Source organism: Rhinolophus hipposideros, assembly GCF_964194185.1.
Source record: "Rhinolophus hipposideros genome assembly, chromosome: 17".
Classification (NCBI taxonomy): domain Eukaryota; kingdom Metazoa; phylum Chordata; class Mammalia; order Chiroptera; family Rhinolophidae; genus Rhinolophus; species Rhinolophus hipposideros.
In genome coordinates, this window is record NC_138063.1 from 25,492,550 (window position 1) to 25,502,465 (window position 9,916).

Consider the following 9,916-nt stretch of genomic DNA (forward strand, 5'->3'; position numbering starts at 1 on the left):
TTGCTATGCTTTAAGTTCACCACTCGCTGTCATCAAAGTTTGTTCTCATGAGTGCCGACAATTTCCTCCTCACAGGCCTTCTTGAAGAAACCCCATTGTCCTAGAGCCCCCTCCTCCCCAATACCAGGCTGCCTGAAGCACTGCAGCCTTTTCCTCCCCTTGAAATTGTTGAGTGTCAGGCTCCACGGAACAGTTATCACCATGGTCTGGAATAGTTTATATTTAATGGGACATCTGCCACTGTCCTAGAATCGTGGCTAAGACTGAGGACGATGAATAAGTAATACATTTTAAAGAGAAGCTAAGACCACTAGCCATTCAGGCTGTGTAAAAAAAAAACACTAGTAATGTGAGAGAAAGTTCAGTGAAGAAATAGAACGTTCTTGGCTTTTCTCAATCAAGGGACCAGAGGAAAGACTTGAAGACCATCATTTACAGATCCTGGGGATGGCTGCAAAAAGGGGAGGCTGGAGCCCCACTCCCCAGTGGGATACTTCCTGTACCGCCAGATCACAGGCTTCAAAGCAGCCAGGGGTCCAAGTGAAGCACAGAGTGAGCGTTCTTGGAAGAACTTGAGTTAGGAGACATGTGGACAGAGACCAGAACCAGCTTTCTACCCAGAGGACTCTGGCGGCATAAGGCTTACTGACCCAGGATGACAGGGAGAGGGCAGCAGGCTGCAGAAGCACTGTTGGGCTGGACAAGTGCATGGCTCAGAGGCCAGATAGCCAAGAGGGAGGCAACTTGATGAGATCCTGCCCCAGAGGGCTGGATGCCTGTGGATTGACCTCAGAGGGACAAGGGCGAGAAAGGGGTTACCAGGGGTCATCCAGAATTTCCTGCATCAGGAAATTGCATGGCAAAAATCGCCATGTTGGGGGTACACTGGGCGTGCTGGTCAGCAGAGCCTGTGAGCAACCTACCAACGTGTCCCCCCATAGCATCTGGACACCTGCTATAGCCAAGGGAGAGGCTGCCGGCCTTACAAACCATCAGCCATGGAGTTCTTGCCGCCTTTCACCACATAATGTCTAATGTATAACCTCACCTCTCCTTCCCACTACCCCAAATTCTTGAGGAACATGAAACAGGATGGGGGAAAGGTAAAGGAAGAAAGACAGAATAGATCATACCCGTCCCCCTGGTCACTAAGCCACAAGGTAAACCTGCTCTGAGGGAAGGAGAGAAGCTTACATTACATGTGATCTTGAAATGATGAAAAGGAGCGAATGAGACTTTTGAATAGCTGAAAGGGCCTGTACATTGTCAACAAGGAGTTAAAAGAGATTGGACAGCTATGGAATCTGCCCAAGATGGCATCGAGAGGCAAAGAAAGGAAATATGATAAAGCAGGCCGAAAAAATAACAGTATATGACCATTTCTTGTTTATACTCTACAAACTTAAGCTCAAGTGATACTAATATTTTATTTTTTACATATATGTGTATGTGCACATATGTATTAGGTTGGTGCAAAAGTAATTGCGGTTTTTGCAATTATTTTTAACCTTTTAAACCACAATTACTTTTGCACCAACCTAATATATGTGAGTGTGTAGAAAGGAGCTGTATGTCTATGTGTATATACGGATGGATACATACATGTATCCTTTCCATCTGTAGGTTTCTGACGACAGAGGCATATTTGTTCATTTTCATATACCCGGCCCTGGCACACTGCTTACAGTAAGATTGAAGATGAGGGCCGCAGGGGTGGACACAAACATATTGTCTGGCGTACCCACAAGGGTCAGGTTGTCAGACACAGCAACCCTGGGACCACACTTTGCTCTTTGTTCCCACAACAGTCACTTCCAATCAATGCTGTTAATCCAGGAGGAATTCCAAGAGGGTCTGGAGTCATTAGATACCCCTTTCACCCTCCCAGCTCTACTCATCTTCCAAAGGCCCACAGAGATGGGATGATAAATCCTGTGGAAAGGAACATACACTCATATGTCCCTCGCCCCCTTTATCTGAGGGTTTCTACCTCTCCACTGTGTCCCAAGTGACAAAGGCATTCATTATGAAAATGGAACCTCCCAAGTCATCTTTTACAAACGTGACTTCTTTGCACAGCCAGGTTTGTGCAGTCCCAGCAGTGAATGAAATTTCTAAAGGAAAATGTGAAGGTAAAGTGGGTGAAAGAGGAGGCAGCTTTGGGGTATTTTCCTGAGAAAACAACTTAAAAGTATTCTTCTAGTCATCTATTGCTATGTGACAAACTACCCCAAAGTGGAGTAGCTGCAAACAACTGTTTTATTTGACTCATACTTGTGTGAGTCAGGAATTGGGGAAAGGTGGAGATGGAGCTCTGACCCACGCAATATCAGCTGGCTGGTGGAGGGAGCAAGAGTAGTGGAGGAAGAAGGGTTCACATCCAATATGGTTTCTTCGCTGACTCCTCCAAAGCCTGGGCTGGATGCCTGGCAGTTGACTCTGGCTGGTGGCTGGGAGCCCAGCTGTGGCTGCTGGCCAGAGACTGACATTTGGTATCTCTGTGTGGCTTGGGCTTTTCACAGCAGGTGGTTAGGTTCCAAAGAAAGTGTCCCAAGAGCGAGTGTACCAAAAGGCCCAGGCAGAAGCTGTGCAGTTCTTTTGACTAACCTCTGACATCCCAGACATCATTTCTGCCACATACTCGGTCAACCAAATCATTAGGGGAGCAGAAGTGGACTCCATCTAACAATGACAAGAATAACAAAGGATCTGTGGCCATTTTAATATACCACAGGGATACTGAGATGTATTCCACATGAAGGGAGCTGACTGCCACTTTCTTCACCTGCCTTTACGTAAAAGTGGTATAGAATAGATGATAGGGAAATAAAAGTTAGGCCTTCCTTATGACCTTGAGCAAATCATTTAATCGTTACACACACACACACACACACACACACACACACACACATATTTAAGCATATACCGCGGGTGCCAAAAAAATGTACACATTTTAAGAGATATTACATATGTATTACTTTTTGAAGTTGAATTGAATTACAGTAGCAATGTGTAATACAAAGTTCGCTCAAAAGATGGCGTTAATCAAATGAATGCTAGTGTCATTCATTGTATTACAATTTTAATACAGTTTTTTTGTTTCTTAGAATGTATGCACATTTTTTTCGCACGCTCTGTATTTACTTAATTGACATTTAAAAACTCATTGATGACATATAAAACTCAGATCTGCCAGCATTGTAAATATTGCCTGAAATTGAGGGTTGGTCGCTTTCTTCAGATGGGGCGGCCACTCTCTAGTCTGCCCACATCACTTGGGTATACCTCAGGCCAGGACCAGATAGGCGTTACAATTTGCTTCTCTACCACATGGTATAATAGTTAAGAGCACAGAAATGGTGGTTTCGATGGCATGTGTTCAAATCCCAGCTCTGCCTTTTATAAGCTCTGTGACCTTAGGTAAACTCTTAACTTCTTGCCACCTTACTTTCATTGTCTGTCTAATAGGGATGATACCAGTGACTTGCCTCACAAGGTTTTGTGAAGATTAAATGAATTCATATATATTACACTATTGATACATAATTAATATAATAGTATATTAATTATATATGTTGAGCTGTGCCTACTACATATTATTATCATTTTCACAGCACTATAATCATAGTAAAAATCAAATGAAAAGATTAATGTAAAATTACTTTAAACATGTGTAGGCATAATACATAAGTATTAGATTATTATATTCTTATTACACGTAATACAGAATATTTCCGAGAAATGGTTTCTCCAGTCTTCTCTAGAATATTTTCAGGGCAAGAAATTTACCTCATTCGTGATAATCTTGTGACAATGGCTTCCACGGTTAGCAGTTCTATTTTTCACAACTTCTTCCTTAAATCAAGCCTACACGAAAGCCACTGTAACATGTCTCCAAACAAGTGAATTTGCTCACTTCTGTGAACTTCCATAGGTTTTAGTTTCTATACTCTTCCTTTGCAATCGACTTCCTTGTTTTCTTACTTAACTAATTTATTCTCACTACAAATATACATCATGTGTCAGACCATGAGCAGGGGACCAAGAACAGCACCCAGCTCCCACATGAGAGAAGTTTAGAGATCAGTGTGCCTGCCTGCATGTAGTATAGAATGCTACAGGCCGAAACTGTGTTTTACTTTTCCCTGTATAAACAAGTAGCACATCGCCTTTTATTTCTCTCATGTATTACCAGTTAATTAGGTACTTCCACAGATCATATATCAATTGATTCTGGGCCAAATGACTCTTGAAATAAAATATTAATATTATTCCAACATTAGATATGAGGAAACTGAGGTTCGTGCAATACTCTATCCACGACACCCCTCTGACCCATCTATAGGGCTTGGCATAGGGTTGAGCCCCAGAGGACCCTTGACAAGAGTGTTTAATAGATGAATAAACCATATCTGAGCCAACAAGTTCTGGCTAACATTGTTCCCAACACTGAGCAGCTAGTCAAGTTTAAAGACAATGCAGCCGGTTAGAAAACAATGCTTCTAAAGAAGAGAAGTATGAGAATAGAGGGCATCTCCAGGAAAACTTGGGAATCATGAATTGTCTCCTATGTTTGACTCTATAAAAGTCTATAAGACGCATTTGGAGCATATGGGAAGAATTAGCAACAGATATGTTAAAAACTGACCAAATTTTTTAAATGAGGCAATTATTAAATCTGAAATAAACAAAAAATATATATAAGAAAGGAAACATAATTTATGCACAGCACATGGCTCAGAAGCAAATGAAACAATCATACTGAATTAACTAAATATATTTACATAACCATATTGGAAGAATGGGAGGGGTAGAAGAGTGGTTGAAACATGCTAAATCTTTTTGGCCATATTACAAAATAATAAGGACTGAAACAGATAAATCAAGAAATAACATTATTAGTACATTATTCAGGATTATGGATTCAAGGACTAGAATTATTAAAATAATTGAAAAATCCTGCCTCTGGGGAGCAGGATTGGGGTGCAAAGGCAGATGGGACAGGAACGAGGATAGTGTAAACCTTTTAGAACTGCATTATTTGATTTTTTTAACCTCACATAGGTTTCACTTTTATTTTTTTTAATTAATTAACCACAAAATGAAAATGAGATACCACCTTACACCCATTAAAAAAAGAAGAAAACTTTCCTACACTATAAAAAAAGAGAAAAAAATACCACAGAAAATAAAAAGTGTTGGTGAGTATGTAGAGGAAATGGTATCCTTATACAATGGTACTGGCAATGTAAAACAGTGCAGCCACTACAGAAAACAGTGTGATGGTTCCTCAGAGAAATTAAAAATACATTTACTGTATGATCCAGTGATTCTACTTTGGGATGTATACCCAAAAGAATTGAAAGTGGAATCTCAAAGAGATATCTGTACACCTATGGTCATAGCAGCATTACTCACAATAGCCAAATGGTAGAAGCCACACACGTGTCCATCAATAGATGAATGGATAAACAAACTGTGACAATACATACAATGGAATATCATTCAGCCTAAACAGGAAAGAAATTCTGATACAGGCTACAAACGGATGAATTTTGAAGACGTTATGTTAAGTGAAATAAGCCAGTCACAGTACGACAAACACTCCATGATTCCACTTATGTGAGATATGCAGAGTAATCAAATTCGGAAAGACAGAAAGTAGAAAGGTTGTTGCCAGAGGCTGAGGTGAAGGAGGAATGGGAAATTGTTTAATGAGTATAGAGTTTCAGTTTTGCAAGATGAAGCAGTCTAGAGATTAGTTCCACAGCAGTGTGAATGTACTCAACACTACTGAACTTTACACTTAAAGATGGTTAAGATTGTAAGTTTCAAGTTATGTGTATCTCACAATTAAAAGGGTTTTTTTTTGTAATTAAACAAAACATCAGCAAACAAAAAAAATACAGCCTCAAACGTGATGGGGTCATATCCAGGCGATATTCAAATACTAACCAACCACTATGGCATGGGCATGGAATAATCAGAATGGACAAAAACAACTGAAAAACAACAAAACAAAAAAAATTCGGCAACTAGCTACATGCTTACTCCATAATATTCAAATCCAAGGTTTGACCTTTTGTATCTACTTGACTGTTTCATGCCTTGAGATCTTAGTGTAATTCTGGAGGAATTGAGCATATAGCAGAAGTCATGAGAGCCAGCATATGTATCAGAAAGATCGCTGAACATAAACTCAGAAGGCCCAAGTTCAAGCTTTGGCTGCTCCCTGCTTAGCTATGTCACTAATCCTCGGCTGACACAGCTAACAATCGTTACCGACAGTGCCTGGGACATAATAGGAATATTTCTTGAAATATTTCTTGAATAAATCAAGAAAGAAAGAATGCTTAAAAGAGATAGTATGAAAGTACATTGTAATTTATATTCCACTGTAAACAAAAGGAATTTCAGTAAAATTACACTTTTCCATGACTAAAGTATGAAGCATCTGGTTATGACTTGCGGACTCCTTTATGGTCTTGAAATCACCCCATTTCCAAAGTGACCACTTATTTTCTGAAGATTTTTCTAAGTGCACATTATGTATTACAACAAGCTCTGAATTGTGTTGCAAAAGGAGAAATCAAAACTATTCTTGAACACTCGAAGGTGTGACCCTTTAACCACATCGGGTCATTTCCGGATGGATAATCTGCTTGGCATCTGTACTTTTGGAAACTTTTTGCACATATAATTGATATTAGAGGTCCAAACTCGCAAAAAATCACAATTGAGGGTGTTCCTTGGGCTAACTTGCGCACTCAAAACCTCAAATCCTTCAAAACTAGAAATATGACCACGGAGATTTTTTTTGCAGTCTGCTCCAGGTTGTTCAAACCCGATATGACCTCTTTAGTTTCCAAAGTTCCCAACGAAGTTGGGATCAACCCCCTAGAACTGTCCTCAGTAAGCAATCCAGGTGAGTCATCAACTGCATTTATCCTCTAATGAAATAAAACATAAAGTGCACAAAACAAGAAGGTGTTTTACACTAAATCTTGAGTCCTCTAAAGCATAAATCAGAAAAATAATACTGTCTACAATAGTTAACTTTAGCCGGATGTAACACAGGAGGGCACTGAAGAGGCTGAAGAAATTGTTAAAGAGAGGTCTTCAGAATCAGAAGGCCAAGGCAACAGAGACAGGTCTTTTGAAACTCGCTCTTCCACCTAAGGACAGTCCCAATTACAGACAGTGCTAGGGATTCCCTTGGCTTTCTCTTCCTGCAGCCTCCTCCCAGAATTATAAATTGCAAAGACCACTGAACTAGGAAGTCCAGAGTCTTGGATTTAGTGTTTTTTTGCATTAAATAGTTTGGTGCAACTGCATCTATAAATTAAAGAGTGTGGTTAAGATAGTCTCTCAAGACTCTTCCAGTTCTAAGATTCTTTGAAGGAGTAAGTCTGTTCCCCCTGTGGTGTCCAAAAATTTCATAATTAGCCAAATTTGGTGATAACTTCTTACAAACTACTGGCTAGAAGGAATAACAGGAGAGAGAGGGGAGGCCATTTGGTTCAGAAAGTCTTCTGTCAGTGTTTTAGGGCATGAGGAGGGGCTGCCATTGACAATCTTAGGGTTCATGAATACTACTCGGTGACTATACACACACTTTGGGGGTGAAAGACTGACATCCAGTTAAAAGTAAAAAGGGAAAAGACATTCTAACCTCAATCAGTAAGGTACTGGAAGAAGAGGGAATTGAAGAAGTTAGCAGATTGCAAGAGCTCATGAAAATGTACTCAAAAGAGCCAAATCATGCATCATTTCTTCATTCATCCTTCCAACAGATACTTATTTACTCCTTCTATGTGAAAATAATTTAAAACAGTGCTGAAAAACACCGTTCTATTTGAATTGTGCTTTATAGTTGTAAACACTATTTTATAGTTTCATCTGATTGTCTTAACAACTGTATAAGGTATAAATGGCAGATTAGTATTTATTCCTTCTTAAGAAGAGAACAAATCTCAGAGAAATTAAATGAGTTTAATAAATATAACACAGCTAATCACTGAAAAGTTGGAATTACAATTCAGGTTTTCTTATTCCCGCTCTTGTATTCCTCCTATTAATACACATGTCCATCTGCTCCTACAAGTTCCTCCTTTCACCCTATAAAGGGGGTGGCCTTGGGTCCCAACATGTTAATGTCCTTTTCCTTCACTTGGCTACTTCAGAACAAAGAATTGACCATAAAAGTCCTATAGGAGTTCATACTGGGTCCAAAAGGAGGTGGAAATGTGCAGTTTCTTCCCAAGAGGTAACATCCTGTTATCCCTGGGCCGTAGAAGAAAAGGCTGAAGTTGGGCTCCTGACTCTGACAGTAGCTTTAGATGAACTTCTCTGGACCTCATGCCTACGTCTGCCAAACAGGTGGTAACACCTGCCCAATCCAATTGGAGCTTTGTTTCTAAAATCATATCAGGTACAAAATGCAGAAGCCCTTTGAAAACAGGAAGTGAAGCCATAAATGTGGTGTGGTTGTTACAGTTGTTAAACGTGTGGCAGGAGAACAGATAATAGGCAAAGCTGGCTTGACTGCAGGTTTGGAGATCAAGCAAATTCGGAGGAGGGGGATTTGGATACAATTCCTAAACAAAAGAACCAAGTCCATAAGCAGCTCAATGCTTGGAAAATAAGGGACAGTTGGTCTCACAGCTTGGCCAAGCAGGAGAGCTGGCACAAGTCCTTAGATCATCGTCTCTGCCTGGTGAATCAAGCGGGCCTTGCCAGGGGCTGGACGTCAGCTTCCTTCTGGCTGGAGAGAAGCAGGGGACGTTGTGACCACCTGTTCTACTCAGGATGTCACTAGGCCTCTTGCACGTTTTGCTGCAAAGGCAAACAGAGTTCAAGCCAGGTCCTTGGCAAAGTGACAAAGCAGAAAACCTCTGCCTTCATTCTCCCCCACTTCTTTTTCAATCTCCCCATTTCCTCACCTCAGTGCCCCTCCAGTGACCTCTGGCAGCTCACAATCATGACTCCAGTCAAAGCCACTGTGTGGAGACTTTGATATCCCTGCTCCCAAATTCACTGAACCTGCAGTGCCCCTTTCTCATCCTACACTCAGGAAGCTGCCAGCTGGAAATCTGAGCTGATACATAGCTCACGCTGAAGACCTTATAAATGATCACATTTAAAAGTAACTTCTCTCGGGAATATTAGCATGTTAATAAAAGACTCTAATTTTCACAAAAGAAAGAAATCATGAATGCCAAATGGATTGTCGCCAGGAAAATCGATGAGGTCACAGGTTTGACATCTTGAGGGTAAGGCCAGAGGAGTAGTGGAAGAATTCTAATTACTCTCCACCAAAACCTGTCATTTCTTGGTCCTGAGAAACTTCTTAAAAAGTGGAATAATTCAGCAAGAGCCAAAAAACAAATATGAAGCATATACCATGTATGACAAAACATTAGCTTTTATCAATTCCAAATGATGAGTAGATAGAGGCTGTACTTCTCTGTTTTGGGGTTGTTTTTTTTTTTTCTTTATTAGTTTGTTTTTAATTAGAAGAATAAGTAAAATGGGCTCTGGAAACATCAAATGAGGAATGCAATGTTAGTAAGACAAGTAGCTCTGTGGTTGCTGTCGGCAAAGGGCTCAGAGTGACACATGTAACAACTCTGGATGTTCACCTAGATTGTTCCTTTAACAACCTTTTCAACAAACCAGGACCTGGTGAAGGAAGACTGAAGAAACTGAGAGCAGAAACAGGTAGGGAGAAACTTCATTTAGATGATACAGGTTTGACATCTATAAAAAGGGAAAGGAAAAGAAGAATTGGGTAAGAAAGATCTCACGTTGCAAAGCAGTTCGGTTGGGGCAGATGGTGCTGGTGGTGGTGGGTTCCCTGAACTCATTGGAGTCCATTAGAGAAATCCCTCATCAGGCAGACGTGGCCTGGTTTGAG